Below are 10,434 nucleotides of genomic sequence, written 5' to 3'. Positions count from 1 at the left end.
TAGGGTCTGCAAAGCTAAATCATTTCCCAGTGTCCTTTGCGGCCAAGGTGGCCATGTGGTTCTGGCCAACGAGGGAGTCCCGGGGAGGGGGGGGCGGCGTCCCTTCCTGAATAGAAGGAAATTCTCATTAGGAGAATGCCGTTTGGGGCCCACTCCTCCTCCCCTCTCTTGCCACTTGGCGTGTGGGTAGGAGGCCGGGAGGCGCAGACACCATCTTGCAGAGAAGACAGACTGCAGGACAAGCGCTAGGGATGTTGGGGCCAAAAACCAGGATGAGCCTGCGCTCCCGATGGCATCACAGAGGCTGCGGCTCCAGGCCTGGGCTGCCTCTTCCTGACATCCCGCTGAATGAGGCAATACTCGCTGAATGAGGCAACTGAGAGAGTCGGGAGAGGAGCCCAAAGCAATGCACGGTGAGCCTTTCAAAAGTACTTCAAAGGGGGTCCATTGCCCCCAGGAGGGTGATGCAGAGATCTGGGAGAATGGGGCCTGAGATGAAGCGGTGGGTCGGTTGGTGGGTCGGCTCCCTTGCCTTCGGCTCTGCCCCCTCTGCTGTGCTTCCCTGCGCCGTGGAGCCGGCAAAGCTCAGAACACCATTTCTTCCGGATCCCTTGTCGCTGTGGTTCCGGCTGCGCATTTTTTTTGGGGGGGAGGGGGCATCTACCTGCCGCTCTGGGCAGGGAGCGGGAGCGGTGGTAGCAGAGGAGGGAGTGGGCAGGGAGGAGGTGGCTGGGAACACGCAGGTGCCTTCGGGGACGGAGAAAGGGGGAGGAGGACAAGGGCCCGTCTCAGGACGGGTTTGGTGGGGTGGAAGCTGAGGTCATCTGAAGGAGAAGTTGGTGGTTCCAGAATGTGGTCAGGGGAGGGGTGTGTGAGAAGGAAAACACTCGGGGCTCAGCAAGCGGGTGGCTGAGCACCTGGGGTCTTGCTGAGGCTCGAGGGGAGTCCACAGGGGTGGACGGGGTGGGTCAGGAGGTCTAGGCTCCTGGGTGGGGACCAGCCAGGTGTGTGGTGGGAGGCCAAAGAAGGAAGACGTTAAGGGTGGTCTGGGTCACTTGTGCGGGATGAGGGATCTAAGAAGGGACTGCTGGCTGGGGATGCGGGGGTAGGGGGCCTGGGCAAGTGGCCAAAGAGATGACAGTGCAGCTGGCAGGGGCAGGGCGGAGGGCAGGGTGGGGAAAGCCTGGAGAGGGACACAGATATGCCCCAGATAGACATATGTGGTAGAAGGGATTTTCCTGCCTCCTACCCTCTCCCAGATCCTCTCTCTGGTATGGGGAGGCTGGCAACGGGAGGAAGCCTCTGGTCACGCAGCTCAAGGTGGAGAAGGAGGCAGCCCCGTGGTCCTTTGGGTGGTCCTGCCTGTCTTGAGCCGGACTCCTCCCCTGGGTGACCTCCTGCTGCTTTGAGTATCTCTACCTTTGGACAACTCCATGCTTGTGTCTACCCTGAATCCTTCCCCTTGCTCCAGACTCATCACGCAACACACCCAATATGCCTTTGTCTGATAGGCTTCTCAACCGAAATATCCAGAAAGGAGGCCTTGATTGCTGACCCTGCACCCCCTCTCCTCCTAGTCACCCCTTTCTGGTTAAAGGGCACGTCCATCTTCGGGGTCGCTAGGAATGAAACTGGTGCCATCCTTGACTGCATCAGAAAATCCTGTAGACCCCACAGAATATATCCCAGGTCCGGCCACTTCTCTTATCCTCCACCATCACCTCCCTGACCCCGGCCTCTGTCCCTCTCTGGATACCTCAGTGAGGGCAGGCTCTCCCAGCCTCTGCCCTTGTCCCACTAGGGGCTATTCCTCATGCGGCCACCAGGGGGCGCCTCTGCGATGCGGATTGGGCTTCCCTGCTCACGGAAGGAAGGCAAAGCGGTCACTGGTGCCTCCAGGCCCTCCCGCAGCTCTGCCTACACTTCTCTGAGCCCCACCCGCCTCCTTGCTGCCCCTGAAAATAGTCTGAGCTCCTTCCCACCTTTGCCCTCAGCGGGTCGTTCTGCCTGCAGTACCCTTCTCCCATCTTTGCAGAGCTCAGTCTGGCTTCTAATCATTTTGACTTCTTCCCTTCTCTTTCTCTTCTCTTCTGCCTCCCTTGTTAGCTTTTCGTGGCTCTTTTCACCACCTGTATTCTCATTATCTGTATTAACTTGTGTATTGTCTGTGTCCCTAGCAGCATGTGAACTCCCTGGGGCAGGGACTTGGATTTGCCCACGGCCATGTCCTCAGGGCCTAGTGCCGAGGACTAGCATGATCCATGGTTGTATGCCAACCTAACACGGCCCAGGGGACTTGTCAGCAGGAGGCCATCCTGCTGGGATTGAAAGTGTCTTCCCCTCCCCACTCAGCATCAGAGTCCCCTGGCCCACCCAACAATGTAGCAGGCAGAAAGGCTGGGGAAAAAAGGGGTTAAATGGCCTGGGGGTGCATGGAGGAGGAAGGGGACTTTGAGAGTCAAAATCCAAGACCCGCCCATTGGACAAGATGGGGAGGCTGCTTTGCATGGAGTGAAGAAGTGGCCCCAAGACTCCTTGCCTCGATCTGTCTAGAGCAAAGGTGTGTCCATACCTTGGCTAATTCTGTGCCTTTGTGTGCGTGCCTGAAGGCTGCCAGGCAGGCTGGGGTTGGGGTCTCTGCTCCTAACCTTCCACGAGAAGGCTAAGGAGTGTGGAGGTAAGCAGAGGATGTGGGGGGGGGGGCAGGCGGAACACCCAATGCCGCGTCTTGGAGGAGAGATAAGATCTGGTCTGGCAGAAAGGGGCTGCAGGGATTTGAAGGGGGAGGGAATGGCAGGTGCAAGGCCAGACTGAGTGTGGCTCTGAACCTTCCAGGGGTCTGGCCTGGGTATGCTAGAGGGACAAAAGTGTAGGGGTGGGGACAAGCGCGGGGACCCTCCCTCCCTGAGTGACAGTGAGCCTCACCAAGGGGAACAGGATCTCATTCACAGTTGGGGAAGCTCCTGGCCCCCCCCAGCAGCCCTCAGCACCGACCCTCACCTATCTGCATTCGGAACTAAAGCTGTGGGGTGGGAAGTGGAAGCCCAACTGGAGAAAGAATAGGAGGGAGGAACCACGGGGCCCTGAAGGGGCTTGATGCTGGGACTGAGCGAAGGGAACACGGACCCTTCCGGGAACATTGAAACGCACGAGCGAACGTGTAGGAGCCAACGGCGGCTTTTCTGTCCGCCGGGAGAGAATCCAGTGCTAGCGTGCAGGGCGCTGGCTGATGGGAAGCCACCTGGAAAAAAACAAAGCAGCGTCTGCTCTGTGATGTAACAAATAGCCAAATGTAGGAAGTTTGTTTTGTTTTTAAGATTTTATTTATTCGACAGAGATAGAGACAGCCAGCGAGAGAGGGAACACAGCAGGGGGAGTGGGAGAGGAAGAAGCAGGCTCCCAGCGGAGGAGCCCGATGTGGGGCTCGATCCCAGAACCCCGGGATCACGCCCTGAGCCGAAGGCAGACGCTTAACGACTGAGCCACCCAGGTGCCCCCCAAATGTAGAAAGTTAAACCTTAACACTGCAAGCAGAAACCGTAGAAGGTTTTTAAAATGTGATTTCAGAGTCGGAGAGGCCTTTCTAAGAATCACAAAGAATCTAGAAGCCGTAAAGGAAAAGACTAATGAACTGGACAATATCAATACGCAAAAGTCTTCATGGTCAAACCGCCATTAGTGAAGCCAGTGGAGGAACGGGGAGAACGCGACTCGAGAGATGGACAAAGAGCTAATTTCCCTAGTATGGAAATCAGTGAAAAGCCCGGACGCCAAATAAGAAAATGGGCAAAGGGTATGAAAACACAATTCACAGAAAAGGGAAATACAAATGGCTTTTAATCCCCTGGAAAATGCTCGCCCATACTAAAAGAAATGCAAATCAACACTCGATCCTGCTATCACTGTTTGCCTCCAGGAGCATCAGAAATAAGAAAGTCCCCTGAAAGGCTGCTGGTGAGAACGTGGGAGATGAGCTTTCATGCACTGCTGGTGGGAGGGTGAATGGGTACAGCCCCCCTGGAGGGTATGTGGCTCAAGGGACACCCGTGTCACCTGGCAGCCTTCCCAAAGGGCGGGGCCTTCAGATGCTCGCCCCTGGCAGAACTGCACAGGCGCACTGTTGTATGTGGGCAGCGCCGCGGGACAAGCCCAAGGTGGGGGTTAACCTACCTGCCCTTTCGTAGGAACTAATCAGAATAGTTCTGGCACGCCTAACAATGGAATTCAGCTGCGAAAATGAAGAAGGAAGCTCTTTCTGAACGAATACGGAACAAACTTCAAGGTAAACAGTAAATGAAAACCAGCAAAGTGCAGGACACCGGGCGTCGTGGGCTCCTTTTTGGGGTCAGAGAAAGGAAGTGAAGAATGCTTCCCCCTGCCCCCCCCCCCCCCGGCCCCAGCTGGAAGATCCCTAGAAGGACACACAAGAAACTGGCAATAGAGGTGGCCTCCTAGAAAGAAGGACTGGGTGGCTGGGTGGTGGGTCAGAAGGCTGACTTATCCTAATAAGGTCTTTTGCATGAGACCAGGTGAATGTATTACTCATTCAAAGGTAATGTGAAAATATTAAAATATAACCAAAAGCTTAAAAAAAAAGTTTGCTGTCTAGGTCCCAGGTTAGGGGAATGAGATGGTTATGTTGTACTGGGGATGGGGTGGGGGGTTTTGAGTTGGAGGGACTGGTGGGTGTCTGGGGTCGGGTGAGGGCATCCTCAGCAGGTCTCTGGGATGGCGATGGGGGCCTTGGAGTGGCTGGGATGGTCCCCAGGGTGTGAAGGGAAAGGCCAAGACAGCGTCCTAGGAGCAGGTATATGGAATAGAGCAGCAGGGTGTGCCTGCACGGGAACCAGAAGGAGCTGCTCTGTCCACCCATCAACTGGAGGACGGTGGCCTGGGGGTGCTTCCTGAGGTCCCGGGCAGGGGACAATGGGAGCCTGGCTGTGCTGGGTCTCTGGGCGTGTCTGGGGCAGAAGGGAAGCCCCCAATGAAGAGAGGGGTCTGCACTCCCACCTAGGGCTTCATGGGGATCTCCTAGGAGAAAATCCCCTCCTTGAATCCGAAATTGGCCCCCATGGAGCCCTTGGGCCCAAATATGGTCCCTCTACCAGGAAGGAGGGAGATAACTAGAACTGCCAGGTGGCCCAGAAAGTTGGGTTGGGGGCGGCAGTGGGGGGAAGGAGGCTCTGTCTGAATCCACCATCTGGTAATTTGACCCCAGAGCCCAGTCACTGTGGGAGGACCCTGCCAGGCTGGGAACCAGACTCCAGCCACTGGGGGCTGCTAGAACTGGCCACCTATCTTCGGCCACCTGTCTTGGTTGTGACACTGAACACGCAGCTGATCCAAAGCAGAGTGGACCTCCACCCAAATGGGTTCCCAGCATGCCTCTGGGGGGCCCTCCAGAGATGCCAAGGGCATCCCTCTCCTCCCAGGGGTTTACTTATATATTTTTTAAAGCTCTTATTTTTATGATAATTTTTGAGTGCTGGCTTAAAATATAATATAACAAATATAATAAAGTCTTTAAAAATGCTGGCTGCTATTTTAATAAAAGGTTACACATTTTTAGTAAGATAAAATAATTCTAAAGTTGTATGCGTGTGATGATATAGCCTAAAGGTTTATAAAGCAAAAATAAAAAGTGAAAGAATTACAAGGAGAATTGACAAAGTCACCATCATGGAGGAAGAGTGGACATACCTTTCTAGTAGCTGATGGATCGAGCAAGACAAATGAGAACAATTTGTAATGATACAAAAGATTTGAGTACTGTAGTTAACACGTTTGGTTTATTAGACGCATAGGGAACACTGAATATCTACACATCTATGGAAAAACGAGTTTCATATTAGCTCATACATAAAGCAAGTCTCAACAAATTTAAAAGCTTTCCTGTGACACAATGTTCTCTGGCCACAATACCGAAAACAGTAGCAAAAAAATGATTCCTTTCCTGAATTTGAAAATTAACACACTTTCAAATAACTCACTGATCAGAAAGAAAACCAGAATAAAAATCTTAAGATACTTAGAACTAAAACATAATAAAATGTTACAAATCAAGGTTGTAGGTTGTGACAGATTTTATGTATCTTTTATCACAAGTTAAAAAAAAAGGGTAGGTTGCAGCTAAAGTAGTATTTGAGGAAAATTTGTAGCCTTAAAAAAACTGCTATTAGGAGCACAAGGCTGCAAAATCATGAAGGAAGCATTCAAAATTGAAAAGTAAAATAAGGGGGTGCCTGGGTGGCACAGCGGTTAAGCATCTGCCTTCGGCTCAGGGCGTGATCCCGGCGTTATGGGATCGAGCCCCGCATCAGGCTCCTCCGCTATGAGCCTGCTTCTTCCTCTCCCACTCCCCCTGCTTGTGTTCCCTCTCTCGCTGGCTGTCTCTTCTCTGTCGAATAAATAAATAAAAAAATCTTTAAAAAAAAAAAAAAGAAAAAAGAAAAGTAAAATAAGAACAATGCAATAAACCCAAAGGAAAAAATAAAGGTAAGAACAGAAATTAGTTAAGTGGGAAAAAATTGTATAATAGAAAGGATTAAAAAGGCCAAAAGTTGGTTCTTTGAAAAGCTTAGTAAAACTAACAAATCTGGGGAGCAATTCAGAAAAGGGTTGGAAACAAAAATAATCAATACAGGATGAAAAGAAGGGATATAAGAGAAATTAAAAAGGAGACACTAAATTTTATAAGATAATACTATGAATCGCTTTCTATCAATCAATTTGAGAACCCAAACAGAATAGAAAGCTATATAAACTATTTCTAGAAAAATGTATAAAAGATGGATCCCCGTGAAGTAATAGAAACTCCAAATAGTCCTGTATCCACTAAGGAAATTGAATTATTAATTTAAGAGCTACTACTTTCTTCTCTCACATAACTCTAAAACCAGGCCCAGATGGCTTTATTAATGTTATAAAATATTCAAGGTAGAGATAATTTCATATTATCCAAACATCTCTAAAATTAGAAAAAGAGATAATGTCAGGGGCCCCTGGGTGGCTCAGTGGGTTAAGCGGCTGATTCTTGATTTCAGCTCAGGTCATGATCTTGGGGTCCTGGGATCCAGCCCTGCCTGGGGCTCCTTCCTCTGCAGAGAGTCAGCTTGAGGATTTCCCTCTGCCCCCCACAACTCAATAAATAAATGTTTAAAAAAAAAGAAAAAGAGATAATGTCACCAACTCATCTAGTGAAACTAACACAACCTTGATTACTCCTTCCCTTCTCCCCAAAAGACAATATGAGAAAGGAAGGAACATGACTGGCCAATGGCACTGTTGAACATGGGACCCTCCCTGCCCCTGCCCCCCTGCTGGCAGTTTGAAGTCAACTGTATACACAAGACAATCATCTCGACAGCATTCCTTAGGGTGTAGTTTAAACTGTGATAACAAAAGCCACCAGGGGCGCCTGGGTGGCTCAGTCGTTAAGCGTCTGCCTTCGGCTCAGGGCGTGATCCTGGAGTTCTGGGATTGAGCCCCACCTCGGGCTCTTCCGCTGGGAGCCTGCTTCTTTCTGTCTCACTCCTCCTGCTTGTGTTCCCTCTCTCACTGGCTGTCTCTCTCTCTGTCAAATGAATAAATAGAATCGTAAAAACAAACAAACAACAACAACAACAACAACAAACAAAAGCCACCAAAACACAGGGTCTGAAAGAAGATGCAGTGTGTTTCTGTCTCAAGTCCAGAGTGAGCTGTTCTGATCTACCATCCCCCACCCCTCCAGGATTATGCCAGCATTTCTTTTTTTTTTTTTTTTAAAGATTTTATTTTATTTATGTGACAGAGACAGCCAGTGAGAGAGGGAACACAAGCAGGGGGAGTGGGAGAGGAAGAAGCAGGCTCCTAGTGGAGAAGCCTGATGTGGGGCTCGATTCCGGAACGCCGGGATCACGCCCTGAGCCGAAGGCTGACGCCTAAAGACTGCGCTACCCAGGCGCCCCGGACATTTCTATTTCCTAGCCAGTGTGGAGAGGGGCAAGAAAGATGGACAGGACAAATGGTTTAAGCCTTCAAGGAGATGATGGCTCAGAAGTTGCCCACGTTAATTCCACGCGCACCCTTTCCCCCCATACTCAATCACAAAGCCACACCTCGCTGGCAGGGACATTGAAGAATTTGGTTGAACTGAGTGAGCGCATGGCAGGCTGCAAGTCCTCGAGCTCTGTTACTAAAAAGAAGAAGCGGACAGTGGCTGGTGAGGGGCGGTCAGCAGCATTCCCCGGAGTGGCTAAGTTGGGTTTATGCAGGAATGCATGAGTCGTTGAAGACCAGCAAAACGGATTAGTGTCATTCACATCTCCATAGACACAGAAAAGAAGAATTCGATAAAATTAAACGCTTGTGATAAAAACAGAACAAAACTGCTGTTACTAACAATAACAGGGAAACTTCTTTAATGGATAAGAATATCTGCCAAGAGCCTACATCATCTTTAACGGTGAAACGCTCGAAGCACTCTTTTAAAAATCGGAAATAAAACAAAGATGCCCAACATCAGGATTCTATTCAACACTGTGGTAAAGGCTCCAGACAACCCAAGAAACTAATAAAAAACTTGGGAAGGAAGAAGTCAAACTGTCATTTTCCACAAATGAAGGCTATCTACGGAGACAGTCTTAGACTTGTTAGTAGTAAAATCTCTAGATAAATTATAATAAGAATTTCCATCCATATGGCCATATATATAAGTATAATATATATAAGTCCAATATGCAAAATTTGACATTTTTCCTGCATAGAAGCAACAAACAGAAAATGCGATTTTAAAAGGTGTTCGTTACGATGACACTGAAAGTAATAAGGTATCAAGGAATAAATCTGATGGGAAAATGTGCATGACCTTTCTGGGGGAAAATTATAAAACTTTATTGAATGATATAAAGAGGAAATATAACACGTTAATGGGCAGGGAAACTGAATATTGCAAAGATGTCAAATCTCCCCAGATTCCTCTATTAACTGAACCGAATTCTAATTAGAATCCTGACATAGTTCTTCTCGGAACTTGACAAGCTTATACGAAATTTATACGAAAGAGCAAATGGTCAGCGATAACCATTTTGAAAAAGTTCAAGAGAGGAGAATTTTTACCCTGCCAGGTTATAAAGACCTGGCATAGGATTTCGGTAATTAAGGCAGCGTTGTGCTGGCTTCGGGGAAGACAAATGGAGCAACAGGCAGAGGAGCCAGGAGCAGAGCAGTCTCACACACGGGCAGGCACCTGCCAGGAGACAGGTGGGCGGGCCGCGGCTCACTGGGGAAAGGCAGGCGCTGAATTGTGCCAGAGCAGTTGGTGATGGAAATGACAAAATTAACTCTGTATCTCACTATATCCTAAAATCCACCCCAAGTGTGTAAAGCCTGGAACATGAAAAGCTAAACTTTAAAAGTTTTATTATTTTTTTTTAAGATTTTATTTATTTGAGGGGGCCTGGGTGGCTCAGTTGGTTAAGCATCTGCCTTTGGCTCAGGTCATGATCCCAGGGTCCTGGGATCGAGCCCCGCATCGGGCTCCCTGCTCAGTGGGGAGCCTGCTTCTCCCTCTCCCTCTGCTGCTCCCCCTGCTTGTTCTCTCTCTCTGTAAAATAAATAAATAAAATCTTTTTAAAAAAGATTTTATCTATTTGAGAGAGCGAGAGAATGAGGAGGGGAGAGGCAGAGGGAGGAGTAGACTCCCTGCTAAGAAGGGAGCTCGATGCGGGGCTCGATCTCAGGACCCTGAGATCGTGACCTGAGCTGAAGTCAGATGCCTAACGGACTGAGCCACCCAGGAGGCCCAAAACTTTAAAAGCTTTAGAAGAAAACATAGGGGAACATCTTTATGAAATGGAGGGAGGTGTAGGGAAGGATTTCTTATGACTCACTCCAAAAACAACGTCACCAGGGAAGAAGTTTACATGAGGCTACATTCAAATAAAAACTATTAAAAGTCACAACTGATGAAAAAACACCCCAAAGACTGGAGGAAAAAAAGACATGTAATGCATTTAGCAATTTAAGTTTGGAAATCAGAGTATACAAAGAACTTCCCCAAGTAAATATAAAAGAATAGCGGAATGGACCAAAAAAAAATATATGAAGAGGCAATTTAGGGAACAGGAAACACAAGGATCCAGTAAATCCTTGCAAAGATGCTTGGTAGCCAGAAGTAAGTGAATTTAAATTAAAACCACAATGAGAGGGGCGCCTGGGTGGCTCAGTCAGTTAAACGGCTGCCTTCAGCTCAGGTCATAGTCTCGGGGTCCTGGGATCGAACCCCGCATCAGCTGCTTGCTCAGTGGGGAGTCTGCTTCTCCCCCTCCCTCTGCCTGCTGCTCCCCTTGCTTGTGCTCTCTCTTTGTCAAATAAATAAATAAATAAATAAATCTTTATAAATAAATAAACAAATAATCTTAAAAAACGTCCCAAAACCCACCATGAGATGCC

At 49.0% G+C, this 10,434-nt stretch overlaps 1 long non-coding RNA gene across 1 annotated transcript; it reads left to right on the top strand.

Moving 5' to 3' along the window:
• Window positions 1-73: 73 nt before the first annotated feature.
• Window positions 74-6,075, top strand: LOC103676405. The gene is made up of 3 exons (XR_572098.2): window positions 74-413; window positions 3,568-3,954; window positions 4,185-6,075. It is a non-coding gene; the product is annotated as an uncharacterized LOC103676405 (long non-coding RNA).
• Window positions 6,076-10,434: the final 4,359 nt, after the last annotated feature.

The sequence above is a fragment of the Ursus maritimus genome, unplaced genomic scaffold (genome assembly GCF_017311325.1).
Source record: "Ursus maritimus isolate PB19 unplaced genomic scaffold, ASM1731132v1 scaffold_21, whole genome shotgun sequence".
Taxonomy (NCBI): Eukaryota; Metazoa; Chordata; class Mammalia; order Carnivora; family Ursidae; genus Ursus; species Ursus maritimus.
This window is presented reverse-complemented; position numbering and strand designations above follow the sequence as displayed.